This window comes from Globicephala melas, chromosome 10 (assembly GCF_963455315.2).
Source record: "Globicephala melas chromosome 10, mGloMel1.2, whole genome shotgun sequence".
Classification (NCBI taxonomy): domain Eukaryota; kingdom Metazoa; phylum Chordata; class Mammalia; order Artiodactyla; family Delphinidae; genus Globicephala; species Globicephala melas.
This window is the reverse complement of record NC_083323.1, coordinates 17117148-17136353: the sequence shown is the minus strand read 5'-3', so window position 1 is coordinate 17136353 and position 19206 is coordinate 17117148. Positions and strand designations below refer to the sequence as shown.

Genomic DNA, 19206 nt, shown 5'->3' with positions numbered 1-19206 from the left:
GAAAGGATCTTGCTGTGATTTATGTCATAGAGTGTTCTGCGTATGTTTTCCTCTAAGAGTTTTATAGTGTCTGGCATTACTTTTAGGTCTTTAATCCATTTTGAGTTTATTTTTGTGTATGGTGTTAGGGATGTGTTCTAATTTCATTCTTTTACACGTAGCTTTCCAGTTTCCCCAGCACCACTTATTGAAGAGGCTGTCTTTTCTCCATTGTATATTCTTGCCTCCTATATCAAAGATAAGGTGATCATATGTGTGTGGGTTTATCTCTGGGTTTTCTATCCTGTTCCATTGATCTATATTTCTGTTTTTGTGCCAGTACCATACTGTCTTGATTACTGTAGCTCTGTAGTATAGTTGAAGTTAGGGAGCCTGATTCCTCCAGCTCCTTTTTTCTTTCTCAAGATTGCTTTGGCTATTCGGGGTCTTTTGTGTTTCCATACAGATTGTGAAATTTTTTATTCTAGTTCTGTGAAAAATACCAGTGGTAGTTTGATAGGGATTGCATTGAATCTGTGTAGATTGCTTTGGGTAGTAGAGTCATTTTCACAATGTTGATTCTTCCAATCCAAGAACATGGTATATCTCTCCATCTGCTTGTATCATCTTTCTTTCTTTCATCAGTGTCTTATAGTTTTCTGCATACAGGTCTTTTGTCTCTTTAGGTAGGTTTATTCCCAGGTATTTTATTCTTTTTGTTGCAGTGGTAAATGGGAGTGTTTCCTTAACTTCTCTTTCAGATTTTTCATCATTAGTGTATAGGAATGCAAGAGATTTCTGTGCATTAATTTTATATCCTGCTACTTTACCAAATTCATTGATTAGCTTTAGTAGTTTTCTGGTAGAGTCTTTAGGATTCTCTAAGTATAGTATCATGTCATCTGCAAACAGTAACAGCTTTACTTCTTCTTTTCCTATTTGGATTCTTTTTATTTCTTTTTCATCTCTGATTGCTGTGACTAAAACTTCCAAAACTATGTTGAATAATAGTGGTGAGGATGGGCAACCTTGTCTTCTTCCTGATCTTAGAGGTAATGGTTTCAGTTTTTCACCATTGAGAACAATACTGGCTGTGGGTTTGTCATATATGGCCTTTATTATGTTGAGGTAAGTTCCCTCTATGCCTACTTTCTGGAGAGTTTTTATGATAAATGGGTGTTGAATATTGTCAAAAGCCTTTTCTTCATCTATTGAGATGATCATATGGTTTTTCTCCTTCAATTTGTTAATATGGTGTATCACATCGATTGATTTGCGTGTATTGAAGAATCCTTGCATTCCTGGGATAAACCCCACTTGATCATGGTGTATGATCCTTTTAATGTGCTTGCCAGCATTGGACTGTATCACTTTATTTTTGTTACTTGAAACCATGAGTAATGGTGCCTAGAAGATGGTTTATTTTTTTCTTATATTGCTAAGAAAATTATGCATTTTCCCATTGGTAATTAAATGTCTCAATTTTCTTGTTTATAAGCTCTTTATCAACCTTGACAACATATCAGGAAGAATTATGGTATTTGTTCTGTAAGACCTCATTACATTTTGTAAGATAGTAAGCTACATAGCTTAGCCTCTTTTACTTTACATATGACTTTCATTTTTAAGTGTGTCTCTTTAAGCAACAGATCATTAGATTTTGTTCTTAATTCTGTCAGGGCTCTTCTTTATCCAAATGATTCCATCTTTTTAACTTACATATATATGATATATTTATATTTTTCACCACCTTCTATGTACATTTTTAACTGTTACAATGGCTTGCTTTTTATTTGCATAGCTGCTGCAGTAAACTTTAATGTCTTGATTTCTCTTCATTCTGCCCCCTCAATCTACCAGATTTTAAAGTCCACAAACCATGTCTGTGCTCTTACCACCATATATTGAATGTCTAGAATAGCGGCTGGAATACTGATTTATTCATTTAAAAATAATTATTGGGGGGCTTCCCTGGTGGCACCGTGGTTGAGAGTCCGCCTGCCAATGCAGGGGACACGGGTTCGTGCCCCGGTCTGGGAAGATCCCACATGCCGCAGAGCAGCTAGGCCCGTGAGTCGTGGGCGCTGAGCCTGCGCGTCCAGATCCTGTGCTCCGCAACGGGAGAGGCCACAACAGTGAGAGGCCCGTGTACCGCAAAAAAAAAAAATTATTATTATTATTATTGGGATCCTACGATGAATGCTATGGAGAGCAGGTGTGTGCATTAACCCAGAAATCTGACATTTTTTTTAAGAATCAAGTTTGTATCTTGTGCTTCTTATATTTTTGTGGTCTGATTTATAGACATTAACATTCCTTCATTAACCATGCCTCCTGGGAAGGTACTAGGCAACTTCTCTTTCAGAAGAGCCTTCATCCAATTCAGATCTGCAGAGCCCCTCATGAAAGTTCTTGCAGCTGTGGGATTTGTTTCAGTATGTCTTTCAAATGCCCTTTGCCTTCTAAAAGAAAGGTTAACCTGGTCTTTGTTAAAGGTCAAGGCAAAGGTCAACCTGGCCAACCCTTTGTGAATACTGACAACCCCATTTCTCTTAGCTTTGTGCAAATTTTCCCCAGAGCCTTCCTTTTGTATTCTCTAGTGTTTTAAGGGGTAAACTCCAAGTTTGTTTTGTGTTTATATCTCTCAATGTTTCTTTTCTTCTTAAATCCTTAGAAGAGCCTGTCTTTAAATCTGCTGTTTAAAACTTTAACCGGCAGCTGTCTTTCTTTGAGCTTTGCTCCTATGTGGATTTCCATAATGTTTCCTCCCCATGACTGAATTGAGGTTGCCATTCACGTCAGAATATTGATCTTTAATGATTTCTGTTCAACCTGGCCTTTCCTATGGAACCCTAGACTCTACTAGGATCTGCTTTTTCTACTTAGTTTATCGAATACCTGCCAGGATTTCCAAAGTCTGTCCGTTTTGCTTGCATTATACTGCCTGCTTTTGTGATTGTTCTTGATTCAGGTTGCTGTACTGATACCACTTCCACCTTACTGAATGACTCTCTGTGCCAATGCAGTAACCTTCGTTTAAATTTTGCATGAACTTCCAAACACTCGGTTCAAATGAAATCTTATGCAGTAGTCTAATCTTGTAATAGGAAAGAACAAACCTGATCCCATATTGGATCTGTTTCTTTTACTTTAACCTTTGTATTCCATTGCTTTTGCTACAAGTTAAGAATGTTGCCTATAGCCTGAAATATACAGGATAGCCCATTCTCGGGCTCTGACCTTTAAAGGTATAACACCTTTCCATTCATGTAGAGATTAAAAGTTGCAGAACAGAGAATACCATTTGTCTTGTTGGAGGTTTATAGGAACATTGTGACCAGACCTATGTGGACAGCTGCAAGAACAAAGGATTCCGGCACCAAAAAAAAAAAAAAAAAAAAAGAAGTCTGCAACAACCAGCCACACCCCCTCCCCTTTTAGTCTAAAAGAAGCCTGAATTCTAACTTGGGCAATGGTTCTTTGGAACACTAGTCCACCATCTTCTCGGTCTGCTGGCTTTCTGAATAAAGTTATTCCTTTGCCCCAACAGCTTGTCTCTTGATTTACCGGCCTGTCGTGCAGTGAGCAGTATGAGCTTGGACTCGGTAACAGTCTGCAAAAGAGACACACCCAGAGCTGCTTTGGTCTTTGTTGGTGACAGGAGAAGGGGACTGAGGAGGTCTGGAGTCTTCTCAACCTCTTCGTTTCCCAAGGGAACTCTGAGAATCCAAGGGCTCCTTTGAGGAGTCGTACTCAAGCCATTCTTGCTTGTCAAACCCACCTTCTCACCTCAGTTTCACTTCCTGTCCACATTCATGAGGCTTTGTTCTGTCTTTCATGCTTGCTCCTCTTTCCTTTTTAACAACCATCATTTCTTAATCTTTCACATTAACTCATGTCTTATCCTTTAGGATTCCTTGAGGGTCTTTGCAAATCTGAGCAGATTTGGTTAATTTCTTTTTAATCTCTCTACTCTTAGAAATTGTAAGCAAGCCAGAAAAGAAGTGTTGGATTTTTAAAATACACATATGGGCTTCTTTTTATTTATTAACAGCTTTTATACATGTTCAATATTAGTCCTTAAAGCAGCTGTTTCTGTGGGTTCTCTTTCACACCTGCCTGTCACTACAGATTTCCATTTGTTAATTTACAAATCTGAATTGGAAGTGATAAAAGTAAAGCACAAGGTAATTTTACCAATTTAAAATTTTATTTAAGTATCTGAGAATCATTTAGAAGCTCTGTGTAAACCCAGCTAGGATCACAGAGTGACCCCTGGTTTATTCTCCATCCCCTAAATTCTGTGGTGTTAGTACTACTATAATATTTGCCAAACTTGTATTAGTTATGTTTGTGTATTTTTCCTCCACTAGACTGTAAATTTCTGAAGGGAAAATTTCTTTTCTTTATCCATTATTGTACTTGGTAGGATGTAAGTGAATAATACATGCTTCAGTGGGAAAGGCATCATCTATTTATACTTCCAAAAAGTATTAAGAAAGCCTATTAAAAATGTTTATTATGTTGATGTTGGAGAAAATATGACACAAACTGACTTAAAGAGGGAAAAAAAGAATAGGGATAATGTTCCTTTCCCTAGATGGAAAAGTATATAATGTTCACCATTGGTCTCAAAGAGGGGACATTTTCAGATAAGTGGCTCTTCAGCTTAGTGAAACGGCAAAACAACAGAGCTGACAGTACTGATAGCACTTTAATGTGGAAAATACAAGAGGGAAGAATGTCCCAACCAAATACACAGAAGGGATCACTATATACAATCGTCCCTTGGTATCTACAGGAAACTGGTTCCAAGAGCCCCTGCAGATACCAAAATACATGGGTGCTCAAGTCCCATATACAGAATGGCATAGTCCAGTGGCCCTCTGTATACCTGGTTTTGCATCAGCAAATTCAACTAACCAGGGATGGAAATTTCCATCTGCAGTTGGTTGAATCTGCAGATGTAAAAGCCAGAAATACAAAGGGCTGACTGTATATTTATTGAAAAAATTCCTCATATAAATGGACCCAGGCAATTCAAACTCCATGTTATTCTAGGGCCAACTGTGGTTGGAACCCATTATCTCCATGTTTAGTTTTGACAGAAAGACCCAAGAATGAACCTAGCCTCGTTGCTAAGCATAAGCAGCAACACAGCACAGTGGAGACGATGACCCTCCTGCTGTGTGCTAAGCAAATGCAGACCCTTGTCTCCATCACATAGATCTGAGTTGCCTCACCTGGGGTGGATCAACAAGGGCCTGGGCGGGTACCTCTGACACAATCAGCAGTTAGCTGGCCAACATCATTAGGTTGGTGTTATTTGAATTTCTGGGCAAAGCTCTAAGTAAATCTCCACCGCACTTAGCTTATCCATTCATTCATTCCACATGCATTTATTGAAACATTGAGGAATATCAAGATGAATAAGTAACAATCCTTGTCCTAAAGTTGGCCACAGATTATAGCATAATAATAATAAAATACGGTAAGGGAATAGTTCAATATCTTGCAGGGAAATCATGTGTAGACAATAATACTTTAGCACTCATGTTCGCTATTCTATGATTGGCTATTATTCCTTGCCTCCCAATGTAGGAATAAGCCCTTTTGCAATATACATGTTACTCGGGATCCCAGAGAAATGTCCTCCATAGAAATGCCCAATTGCCGTAATTATTCTAAAGTGAAATCCATTAGTCAGCAAATGAAATCCATGTGTGGTCTTACTCTTGACTATAAGCTGTTAAAATAATTAAACAAGGAGGCCGTTAGACTGGTGCTTGCGTACATAAACTGTACGGCATTAGAGCCACCAAAATCTAAGCCTGTAACTGCTTCAAGGTTATGAGATCAACACAGTAAGGAAAACCAATCACAAACAGCCAACTAGGCTTTAAACTATAACCAATCAAATAATTTCCTTTCTTTGCTTCTGCACTTTCTCCATATAAGTCTTTACCTGGCTCCTGTGGGTACAGCACTCCTAACCACTTCCTATCTGGCGCTGCTTTGAATGTACTTTTGCTCAAATAAACTCTTAAAATTTTTAATATGCCTCATTTAATCTTTTAACAAAGCATATAGCAAAGAACCTCCAAATATTTGGGAAAGCCATCCAAAGCAAAAGAACACAAAGCAAAGAGAAGAAATAAATCCAGAGGAAATAGAGAAGATGAAAACAAACAAAACCCACCAAGTAGAGCTGGCATCCTCCAAGAGATAAGAGAGGATATTGTATTCATAAGACAAGAAATGCCAAGAACAAGAATAGGGAATGAAAAGAACTCTTGGAAATTAAAAATAGGACAGCCAAAATAAATTCAATTGAAGGACAGGGAGATGAAGAAACTTCACAGAAAGGAGATTAAAAAAAAAATACAAAGATAGAAAACAAGAAAGCTTAGAGAGGTGGTTAATCTACCCGGAAGGTACAATTTCCAACTAATTGGAGCTCCAGGGAGATAAGACAGTGAGTAGAAAATTATCCAAAAATAGTGAAAATTTTTCCAAAGCAAAGGAGAAGTAAATTTTTCTGTTCAGCACAGTGAATAAAAAATGCCCACACCCAGAGGCATACATATCGTTATAAAATTTCATAACACCAGGAACAAAAGTTTCTGGTTAAAAAAAATAATAGAAAAATAAAGACATTACCATATAGTGGGGATGATAAGAAATAAAAATTACAATATAATGGAGTATCTTCTGATTGAAGATGACATACTGAGCAGTTAAGTTTACCACCTTTATCATCTCAGTGAGTTTCCAGGAACAAGTGGTCCAGGGTGCTAGTAGTGAAGGTGATGAGAGATGGTCAAATTTTAGAAATAGTTTGAAGATAGAGCTGACAGGGTTTGCTGATGGTTTTTCTATTAGTTACAAGAGAAAAAGAAAAGTCAAGGATAACTCCAACATTTTGGACTCAGCAACTGAAAGGATAGGGTTTCATTTATTAAGATGGGGAAGACTATGAGAGGAGCAGCACACTGCGGGCAGTGCTTGGTTTTAGACAAGTTAAATTTGTGATATATGTATTAGTGAGCTATTGCTGCATAACAAATTACCCTGAAATGAAGTGCCTGAAAAACACCAAACATTTAGTATCTCACACTTTCTGTGAGCCAGAAATCAGGTAGTTCAGCTGGGTGCCTCTGGGTCAAGGTCTCTCATGAAGTTGCAGTCAAGCTGTTGACTGGGGCTATGGTCTCATTTGAAAGCTTAGTTGAGAGTGAGGGGATCTGTTTCCCAGCTCACTCATGTGGTTCTTGGCAGGCCTTGGTCTCTGACCACATAGGCCTCTATGCAGGGCTGCCTTATGACATGGCAGTTGGTTTTCCCCAGGGTGAATGACCCAAGACAGAGCCAGAAAGAATGAGCATCCAAGTTGGAAGCCACAGTCTTTTATTTGCATAATCTTAGATGTGACATCCCATCATGTCTGCCATATTCTATTCATTAGAAGCAAGTCAATATGCTCAGCCTTCCCACACTCAAAGGAAAGAGGATTATAGAAGGGCATGAATACCAGGAAGCGGGGTTCATTGGGTGTCCATGTGGCAAGGTTATGTGGGCAGTTTGAAAAAAAATCTGGAATTTGGGGGATAAAACCAGCTAGAGAGTCATCATCAGGCAAGCATGTTATTGGGTATTCAGCATCTTAGACAATCTTGAAAGAATAAGAGGAATCAACCTGGAGTCTCCAAGAACATCTCCCAGAACCATATTGCAGAACTAGTCCGGTAAAGGATCTGTTGTGGTCCCTGCTGCTGCAGATCTCAGAGAAATTTGCTCCTGCCTCCCCTCAGTGCAAAACAGACGCCAGGTGTCCTAGCAGTTTCCTTGTATAACCAACTTTAGAATCAAAGTTCTTAAAGAAACGTATTTTGATCAACAGAACTAAAGTCTATGTTCTAGTTACAGGGAGTTGGAAATGTGATTTTTAAAATACATCTGCATTAATATCATGGAGAAATATTAAAATATAGAATGTTCAAAAGATGTGAGGCGTCTATAAAGGACCATTGTCATCACATTCTGAAGGAACCAAGATAATTTAGCAGAAATTAGAGATCATAAAACAAATCTAACTAAAAGCCACAGGATATGGATAGATACTATCTTCATTAAAAACTCCAAAAAGGAGCAAAGAACAAGAAATAGTTTATGATAAAGATATGAACGCAGAAATTTAAAATGTAATAAGTTAGGTGGAAGAAAAAGAGATGAGAAAATCTCCCAGAATATAGAAAAGAAAGAAATGGAAAATCTGAAGTAAGAAGAAACACATAATCTCAATCCAAAACAGCCCACATTTAACTAAGACATCCTAGAAAGAAGAGAGAAAATGGAAGCCAAGAAATTATCTTTAAAACAATTTTTTAAATTTCCAGAATTAAAGGAAGATACTTGAAAGGGTGTTCCAAGTACCAAGTTCACTGAGTGCAAAAGGACCCACAGAGCTTTAGTACCATGAAATTTCAAAATACTCAGGATAAAGATAATGATGATAAAATTGATTCCAAAACAGAGCTAACACTTATAGGGCTTGCTGTGTATGAGTAGCTGTTTTAACTTTATATGTGTTAGGTAATTCAATCCTCACAATAGTCCTATGAGTTAGCTACTATTACTACTACCACCGTTATTATTATTACTTTTTTTTTTTTTTTTTTTTGCGGTACGCGGGGCCTCTCACTGCTGTGGCCTCTTCCGTTGCGGAGCACAGGCTCCGGACGCACAGGCTCAGCGGCCATGGCTCACGGGCCCAGCCGCTCCGCGGCATGTGGGATCCTCCCCGACAGGGGCACGAACCTGTGTCCCCTGCATCGGCAGGCGGACTCCCAGCCACTGCGCCACCAGGGAAGCCCAATTATCTTTTTTCACATGAAAATTCTGAGCAATTTACCCATGGATACAGAACCAGCAGGTGGCAGAATTGGGATTCAAACTGTAACTGAGCAGAACCCCATGGGTTCTTCCCAGGACAGACCCTCCCCCCCCCACCCCGCCCATGTCCTCCACCTGCCTCTTGTCTGTAGAAAAACTTTATCCAAAGACTAAATTTAGTCAGAGAAGTGAGAAAATGCAGAAAGAAAGGAAAACAGTCAAGCAAGACAAAATAATAATAGCTTAGCCATTAAACAAAGTCAAGGACTTTAGTTCCTCCTCAAGGTATATAGATAATACTCTGAGCCGAGTCCTTTGAGCTGTTTTGCAGATACTGAAATCCCCACCAGGTGGAAGAAGTTAACTGTATGCTTCCCTCAAGCATGTAGACCCCAGACTATGTGGAACCAGAAGGACTAGCTGACCAGGAATTCGTGGCTCAGATAATGTTCCAGCCACAAGTGAGACAAGAGCACTATTTGGAATCGCATGATTGAGACAATCGTCTCTGAAAATAGAAGTTTATCCCCTCCCCAGAATGTAGCCCTTTCCTCTTTTCCCTATATAATCTCTGAACAAAACCTGGGGAGCTGGTTCTTCCGGATGTGAGTCTACCTTCTCCTCAGGATTGCCAGCGTCCTCAATAAAGCTATTTTTCCTTTTACCCAACACCTGTCTCTCAGTATTGGATTCCTGAGCAACGAGCAGCTAAACCCTTAGTTTGGTAACAAAACCAGTAGTTTGGCTTAGTGTTCTTAACCATTACTTTTTCAGCGACACTAAATTCTAGAAGGCAGTAGAGAAATGCCTTCAAGGTTCTGAAGGAAAATGATTTGATTGTAAAATTAACCAAAATATTAACCAGTTATTAGGGGAACATAATACACGTTCACACATGCAAAAACTCAGATAAGCAAAAACCCATTTTCAGACATGCAAACGCCTACCTACTTTTTCTGGAAAAGTAACTTGAGGATCTACTGTGGCAAAAGGAAAAATAAACCAAAGAAACACAATGACTCGAGCTCTAAGAACAGTGAAACTCAAGAATGTATCAAAAAGCACTCCCGGGATAATGTCTACACACACGGCCTAGAAGGAAAAGCCAGTGCATATTCCTGGCCTCAAAATGTATTAAACAGCTGGAAGATATCAGTGATTAAGGAAAAAACCTTACCTTCTCAACAAGAAAGAATTTAAAACACCAGGGGCGCAAAACGGTACAAGAGTATTAATTCCAAAAGCAAAACAAGCTACACATTGTACGATTCAGACTGTTTGACGGAGTTCAAGGGAAGAGAATGGATCTGACTTTGACTCTTGGGATATCCCCACAGATATGAAATTAGATTTCCTATTTTGCTCATCCAGCCAACCTGCCCGGCTTCTTAATGAAACAATGTTTCTTTTAACATAACTTTCTTAACTCTGTCTTCCATTTAGATAAACAAAGTAACAACACAGCTAACTGGACTTGGAGAGAAGAGAGGAGTGGAGGAATACGCAGGCATGTAAATTCCTTTATCATACACATTAGTAAGTAAAGACACAATATCTAGAGAGTATGGACCAAGAAACAAGTTTAAGCACATTACTTAAAACTGCAAAAGTAACCAAAATAAGAACCAGTCATTAAAAAATATAACCAGCAAAATCAGGAGGGTGTCAGAAAAGGAGATGGTATAAGTGAATTAAATTTCACATTTTTCACGCTGGTAATTTAGAGACAGTGCTTAAAACCAAGAAATCATGAAGCAGAGGTATAACCATACAGTTTAGCAACGGAGGTAGCCATGAAAAGACTTAGAAACGAAAACAGTCAACAGGGCTTACCTCTGAGCAGTAGGGCTGGGCGTGGGCAGCAAGACTTCATCTCCATCTTGTTGGAATTTTAATTTCCAGATGCATCTTGAAAGACATCCAAAAAGGGTGAGCTCCCACTCAGAAAACTGGGGAAATGGGGAACCACTGCCCCGCAGCATTCACGAGCACCGGCCATCCTACTGCAATACGTCTTCAGGTAAGGAACTCAATTCCAGGCGGCAGGTTTCACAGTTCAGAACCAATTCACATTTTCCCTCTTGTACCGACACAGATGCGATGCCTGTGTCTTTGCCAGTGCGTGGACTGGGCCTGGAGAGGGGCCACGGGTAGCGGCTGACGCCATTTCTGAAGAGACTCCGGCTGACACAGCAGGAAGCAAGTGGGGCTGACTCCACTCTGAACGCACCTGGGAGGAAAGGAGGAACGCCGCTGATGCGTGGGCCACGGCAGGGCGCAGGCTCTGTCAGGGAGCCCTGCTCTGGCCTCCCTGGGTTCTGCAGCTTTGGGACTCCTGGGAGACAGTGCCTTTAAAGGGGACACGAGGGCTGTCAGGGCAGGTGCTGGCCCCAGAGGCAGGACCACCCCTCCCCAGGTAGTGTCTTGAGCTTCCAGGATGAACTAGGAGATACTGAGCTGAAGAGCCTGAGAGAATTATTGTTGAAAGAAAGTGAGAGACCCCCAGGGCCGCTTAGAACTCACTGGGTGAGACACAGAGAGGGAGCTGGAGGTTCTGTGATGTACAAATAGGGTGATAAGCAGACATCTGAGTAAGTACTGCAAACATATTGTAAACGCGAGACCTTATTTGTACTCACAGGTTGGTGAGGTCTGGGGAAACTTGAATTATATTTACCCAGCTTTCGAATTATCATCATCATCCCCATCCTATTTGGCAGAAACTCAGTATAACAGCAGGCGTGCTTTATCTCATCTTCTTTTCGGATGTAAAACGTGTCGTCTGTGTCCTGTTGCAACTTCACAGTTCTGACCCTGCTATCCACAGCGCAGTCAGAAAACCAGCAGCCGCATCACCTGGGAACCTTTCAGAGATGCAAAATGTCAAGCCTCACCCAAGCCTGCTGAATCAGAATCTTCCCTGTAACAAAAGCTCCCCACTCCCAACACCCCTGATTATAAAAACATCAAAGTCTGGGAAGCCCTGCCCTGAAGGAGTAGTTCTTAACCCGGCTGCACTTTAGAACTACCTGGAAAACTGAAAACATTTGGGCGCCTGCGCCCCACCTCAAGCAATTCAATCAGAATCCCTGAGTGTGGAACCAGGTGGCCGTATTTTATAAAAGCTTCTCAGGTGACTCCAATGGGCAGCGAGTGTTGGAAACTTTTGCTTAAAGGGTCAGTGGGCTTAAATTTCAGGAAAGCTTTTACCATGACTGCCCTCCTTACACATTCAAATATGCATCCCTCTCCTTCTCTCGGCCGTGGGCTAACGTCTTTCTCAGTAAATGATTCTTTGTTTGGTCCTAGATGGGAGTCAACCATGGAGGAAGATAAGGAGAAGTGGTCTCAGGTGATGACCAGCCCTGAGGCCGGCAGAAGCTTGTGGCAAAGTGAAATGAGGGACGGAGAATCGTGAAGGACCTTGATGGTTGGGCAGAAAAGTCTATTTAATGTGGTGGGGAAAAAGGGAGCCATTGAAGATTGGAGAGAGGTGGGGAGGAACGTATGATGAGAATTTAGTCTGGTAAACTGAATCTATATCTGAAAATACATCCTTACCCACTTCAGACATTGAAATGATGGTCACTTAGGTATTCTTCTGAAAACTACCCACCAAGGTATTTCCCATACCAGTCTGCTCTGGAGCCAATAACGAAATCCAATAAACCCTTGCTAGTTACATTCTCTAATGAACTGTGAGACTGCCTAATCCACAGTCCAGAGCTTTGTATGGTCAATAACTGTGTTAAATAGCCTCCGTTACTTACATACGGTGTCTAATTTTGGTGTTAATTGTACCCATTAACCCACACAGAAGAGTTTTAAATTCCTGCAGGATGGTTAATGTGTTGATTCCTCTGAGGATACAAACCACATTTTTCTTGCCCTGAAATTATTCGACCTTCTGGATTAAATGACCAAAAAGTCGAAATTTCTTCCTCATGTGAAATGCTTCATAATAGCTTTGAATTAAAACTCAAAATCAACCCTACTTGTGTTTCCCCATCACAAAGGGGACGGAAAGATAGATGAAAGAAAAGTGAAGAGGCTTCCATCCTTGAGATCCTCTTGAAGGACATTTGTCATTTGAGCTAGCAGGTTTAGGAGCCAGGATCTTCTCCAGTGAATCAAATCATCTCCATTTACCAGATTAAATGGGCCCAAAATGTCCCTATATTTAACCCTTTACTTTTGTGGTATCTACTCTTAACAGACCTGAGGGCACCGTCTTACTCCTGATGGTGCATTTCAGCGAATGTGGTTGATATGGTTGGATCCAAAGGACAGCATACTCCAATAATCTGATGGGGTGCAGGATGGAACAGAGCAACTCAAGTTGTAGTTAATGTATTTCGTTGCACACCAGGGCTTAAGGAGATGATACCACAGTGTGTAATACTCGATAGAACAAGTTATAATATATTTTGCCCAATATATGTTTGATAGTGGCTTTGGAAGCCTAGGAAATGCAACGAAGAGCTCTTGTCCTATGTGCTCCTGGCCATTTCCTACAGAAGGTATCACTTGCTCACCTCAAAAGAATGCAGGAAGTCCTTAAATCACGATCCTGTGACAATGTTAATCAACTTAATGTTAGTACTACTGATAGTGACAGACAGTAACCTGGGTGAGGAGGACGCCACAAGCATATACAACACCCCCTGTCATAACCACTAGAGCCAAGCGAATACTCCAAACACAAATGTCACTTGAAAACCCCATTTAGAACATATACTTTTGGAAGGCCAGGATTCCTTTTTGTGTAGGACATATAACTTTTAAAAAATACAATAATAATAATACATGTTCACTACAGAAAATTTTAGAAATATAGAGAAGCACATAGAAAAGAAAATCATCAGGAATCTCACCATCAGATAACCAATTTTATTATTTTATAAATTATTTTCTATATTATTCAGTGTGTTTCCTTCCAATTTTCTAAAAATGCATAGACACATATCACACACAGGTTTCCTGTCTTCCTCCCACTCCCAGGCCCACCCCTGTCCTCCAGCTCAAAGGCACTGTGAGTCCTGTGGCAGGCCCCGTCTCATTTCTGTCCCCACAGCATGTCTGAGCTACCCTTAGGGCTGGGGAAGGTTGGGACCTTCAGTCGATGTCCCCCCACTGCCGATATACAGCAATCCACAGTGTGGGGGCTGTCGTGGTTCACACAAGGTAGGACAGGAGGTTAGCCTCTCCAATGACCATTTCCCTGAAGCAGATATACACTCCTCCCACAGAAGATGGGAAGTACTTTAACGGATGATTCAATGGTTGCTGCAAAGTCACACTCAATTCGGGAAGGAGGGGGTACTGATTAGCTGCATCCCTGGTTTACTGTACTGGTATTGCCCCACTCTCACCTTCTGTACTAGGGCCGTGAGGTGCCCGGGTCCCACAGCTGCCTCAGTGAGTTGGGTCGAGGTATCCATGCTTTTTTAGGCACTCAGGTGACTCTAACACGTGGTAGAGAGAAACACTGGCTAGGCCTTCAGGGTTGTGCCACGTGGACCTCACTTACACCCAAATTCTTCCCACTTCTCTCTTCTCCCAATGGTCTCTCCAACCTGCTCCTTTTTCCCTGGAGCACGCTGCCTGCCACTCATCCCTGTAGAAACAACAAGCTCACTAAGACCTGCTCCTGACATGCAAATTTCACAGTCCAAGACCACCAGTGGCTGTACTCCCTGTGGATTCTTTTGACTCCACCAGGGGCAGTAGTGAGCCTGGGTTTCAGTGACCGCTGACTCCAGCTTGTGGGGCATTGAGATGGAGACCCTAAGGGTATGGATAAATGTGAGTTCTGTTTTCCTAAAATAAGATCTGAAACTATGACCTGACCTTTCTGAGGATTCATTTCCTTCCTGCGGTATTTACTCCTCCCTGCCTAGGCTGTGTTATAGTTTCCTTGCATTGACTTACCAGGAAAACTAGTAAACCCAAGTGGCTTCTTGGTTTCTCCATAATCTCTAGGGGAGGGTTGGTGGAAGATAATCCACTGTAAGATCAAACTTCATATATCCTGGCTCGGACCTTCAGCATGGAGGAGGAGTAAGATGTGGAGATCACCTTCCTCCCACAAAGACCTCAGAAATACATCTACATGTGGAACAGCTCCTACAGAACACCTACTGAATGCTGGCAGAAGACCTCAGACCTCCCAAAAGGCAAGAAACTCCCCACGTACCTGGGTAGGGCAAAAGAAAAAAGGAAAAACAGAGACAAAAGAATAGGGACGGGACCTGGACCTCTGGGAGGGAGCTATGAAGGAGGAAAAGTTTCCACACACTAGGAAGCCCCTTCGCGGGCGGAGACGGGGGGTGACGGGGGTGGGGGGAAGCTTCAGAGCCACAGAGGAGAGCACAGCCACCGGGGTGCGGAAGGCAAAGCAGAGAGATTCCCGCACAGAGGATCGGTGCCAACCGGTACTCACCAGCCCGAGAGGCTTGTCTACTCCCCCACCAGGACGGGCAGGGCCTGGGAGCTGAGGCTCGGGCTTCGGAGGTCAGATCCCAGGGAGAGGACTGGGGTTGGCTGTGTGAAAACAGCCTGAAGGGGCTAGTGCGCCACAGCTAGCCGGGAGGGAGTCCGAGAAAAAGTCTGGACCTGCCTAAGAGGCAAGAGACTATTGTTTCAGGGTGCGTGAGGAGAGGAGATGTAGAGCACCGCCTAAAGAAGCTTCAGAGAGGGGCAGGAGCCGCCATCTATCGGCGCAGACACCAGAGACGGGCATGAAACGCTAAGGTTGCTGCTGCAGCCACCAAGAAGCCTGTGTGCAAGCACAGGTCTAACTATCCACACCTCCCCTCCCAGGAGACTGTGCAGCCCGCCACTGCCAGGGTCCTATGATCCAGGGACAACATCCCCGGTAGAACACATGGCCGCCGCACACTCACCCTGCATTCCGTACCCCTCCGTTGCCCCGGCCTGAGTGAGCCAGAGCCCCCTAATCAGCCACTCCTTTAACCCCCTCCTGTCTGGGTGAAGAACAGATGCCAGAGGGTGACCTACATGCAGAGGAGGGGTCAAATCCAAAGCTGAACCCTAGGAGCTGTGCGAACAAAGAAGAGAAAGGGAAATTTCTCTGTGCAGCCTCAGGAACAGTGGATTAAATCCCCACAATCAACTTGATGTACCCTGCATCTGTGGAATACGTGAATAGACAATGACTCATCCAAAATAGAGGCAGTGGACTTTGGGAGCAACTGTGGACTTGGGGTTTGCTGTATGCAACTGACTAGTTTCTGATTTATATGTTTATCTTAGTTTCGTTTTTAGCACTTGTTATCATTGGTGGATTTGTTTATTGGTTTCGTTGCTCTTTTTTGTTAATTACTTTTTTAATTTTAATGATGTATTTTAACATTTTTTTATTTTAATAACTTTATTTTATTATTTTTCTCTCTTTCTTTTTTTTCTCCCTTTTCTTCTGATCCATGTGGCTAACAGGGTTTTGGTGCTCCAGCTGGGTGTCAGGCCTGAGCCTCTGAGGTGGGAGAGCTGAGATCAGGAAATTAGACCACCAGACACCTCCCGGCCCCACGTAACATCAATCGGCGAGAGCTCTCCCAGAGTTTTCTGTCTCAACACTAAGACGCAGCTCCACTCAACGACCAGCAAGCTCCAGTGCTGGACACCCCATGCCAAACAACTAGCAACACAGGAACACAACCCTACCTATTAGCGGAGAGGCTGCCTAAAATCATACTAAGTTCACAGACACCCCAAAACACACCACTGGACATGGCCCTGACCACCAGAAAGACAAAATCCAGCCTCATCCACCAAAACACAGGCACCAGTCCCCTCCACCAGGAAGCCTACACAACCCACTGAACCAAACTTACCCACTGGGGGCAGACACCAAAAACAACGGGAACTACGAACCTGCAGCCTGCAAAAAGGAGACCCCAAACACAGTAAGTTAAGCAAAATGAGAAGAGAGAGAAATACTCAGCAGATGAAGGAGCAAGGTAAAAACCCACCAGACCAAACAAATGAAGAGGAAATAGTCTACCTGAAAAAGAATTCAGAGTAATGATAGTAAAGATGATCCAAAATCTTGGAAATAGGATGGAGAAAATACAAGAAACATTTAACAGGGACCTAGAAGAATTAAAGAGCAAACAAACAATGATGAACAGCACAATAAATGAAATTAAAAATTCTCTGGAAGGAATCAATAGCAGAATAACTGAGGCAGAAGATTGGATACATGACCTGGAAGATAAAATAGTGGAAATAACTACCGCAGAGCATAAAAAAGAAAAAAGAATGAAGAGAATTGAGGACAGTCTCAGAGACTTCTGGGACAATATTAAATGCACCAACATTCAAATCATAGGAATCTCAGAAGAAGAGAAAAAGAAAGGGACTGAGAAAATATTTGAAGATATTATAGTGGAAAATTTCCCTAACATGGGAAAGGAAATAGTCAATCAAGTCCAGAAGCACAGAAAGTCCCATACAGGACAAATCCAAGGAGAAACATGCCAAGACACATATTAATCAAACTATCAAAAATTAAATACAAAGAAAACATATTAAAAGCAGCAAGGGAGGGCTTCCCTGGTGGCGCAGTGGTTGGGAGTCCGCCTGCCGATGCAGGGGACACGGGTTCGTGCCCCGGTCCGGGGGGATCCCATGTGCTGCAGAGTGGCTGGGTCCGTGAGCCATGGCCGCTCAGCCTGCGCGTCCGGGGCCTGTGCTCTGCGGCAGGAGGGGCCACAGCAGTGAGAGACCCGCGTACTGCAAAAAAAAAAAAGCAAAAGCAAAAAAAAAAAAAAAAGCAGCAAGGGAAAAGCAACAAATAACATACAAGGGAATCCCCATAAGGTTAACAGCTGATCATTCAGCAGAAACTCTGCAAGCCAGAAGGGAGTGGCAACATATTTAAAGTGATGAAAGGGAAAAACCTACAACCAAGGTTACTCTACCCAGCAAGGATCTCCTTCAGATTTGACAGAAAAATTAAAACCTTTAGAGACAAGCAAAAGCTAAAAGAATTCAGCACCACCAAACCAGCCCTACAACAAATGCTAAAGAAACTTCTCTAGGCAGGTAACATAAGAGAAGGAAAAAACCTACAAAAACAAACCCAAAACAATTAAGAAAATGGTAATAGGAACATACATAATGATAACTACCTTAAATGTAAATGGATTAAATGTTCCAACCAAAAGACACAGACTGCCTGAATGGATACAAAAAAAAAAGACCCGTATATATGCTGTCAACAAGAGATCCACTTCAGACCTAGGGACACATACAGACTGAAAGTGAGGGGATGGAAAAGGATACTCCATGCAAATGGAAATCAAAAGAAAGCTGGAGTAGCAATTCTCATATCAGAAAAAAATAGACTTTTAAATAAATACAATTCCAGAGACAAGAAAGGACACTACATAATGATCAAGGGATCAATCCAAGAAGAAGATATAACAATTGTAAATATTTATGCACCCAACATAGGAGCACCTCAGTACATAAGGCAAATGCTAACAGACATAAAAGAGGAAATTGACAGTAACACAATCATGGTAGGGGACTTTAACACCCCACTTTCACCAATGGACAGATCATCCAAAATGAAAATAAATAAAGAAACACAGCTTTAAATTATACATTAAACAAGATGGACTTAATTGATATTTATAGGACATTCCACCCCAAAACAGCAGATTACACTTTCTTCTCAAGTGCTCATGGAACATTCTCCAGGATAGATCACATCTTGGGTCACAAATCAAGCCTTGGTAAATTTAAGAGGTATGAAATAGTATCAAGTATCTTTTCCGACGACCACGCTATGAGACTAGATATCAATTACAGGAAAAAATCTGTAAAAACTAAAAACACATGGAGACTAAACAATACACTACTAAATAACCAAGAGATCACTGAAGAAATCAAAGAGGAAATCAAAAAATACCTAGAGACAAATGAAAACGAAAACACAACCACCCAAAACCTATGGGATGCAGCAAAAGCAGTTCTAAGAGGGAAGTTTATAGCAATACAATCCTACCTCAACAAACAAGAAACATCTCAAATAAACAACCTATCCTTACATCTAAAGTAAATAGAGAAAGAAGAACCAAAAAACCCCCAAAGTTAACAAAAGGAAAGAAATCATAAAGCTCAGATCAGAAATAAATGAAAAAGAAATGAAGGAAACAACAGCAAAGACCAATAAAACTAAAAGGTGGTTCTTTGAGAAGATAAACAAAATTGATAAACCATTAGCCAGACTCATCAAGAAAAAACAGGAAGACTCAAATCAATAGAATTAGAAATGAAAAAGGAGAAGTAACAACTGACACTGCA

The 19206-nt window shown here is 41.5% G+C and overlaps 1 long non-coding RNA gene across 1 annotated transcript in view; it reads right to left on the bottom strand.

The window, feature by feature from the left end:
- The window catches only part of LOC132597975 (uncharacterized), a 44201-nt gene extending 32472 nt beyond the window's left edge, over positions 1 to 11729 (bottom strand). The window contains exons 1-2 of the long non-coding RNA XR_009565533.1: positions 11549 to 11729; positions 10705 to 11101 (exon numbers count right to left, since the gene is read on the bottom strand). This is a non-coding gene — a long non-coding RNA (uncharacterized lncRNA). The remainder of the gene's footprint in view (positions 1 to 10704; positions 11102 to 11548) is intronic.
- Positions 11730 to 19206: the final 7477 nt, after the last annotated feature.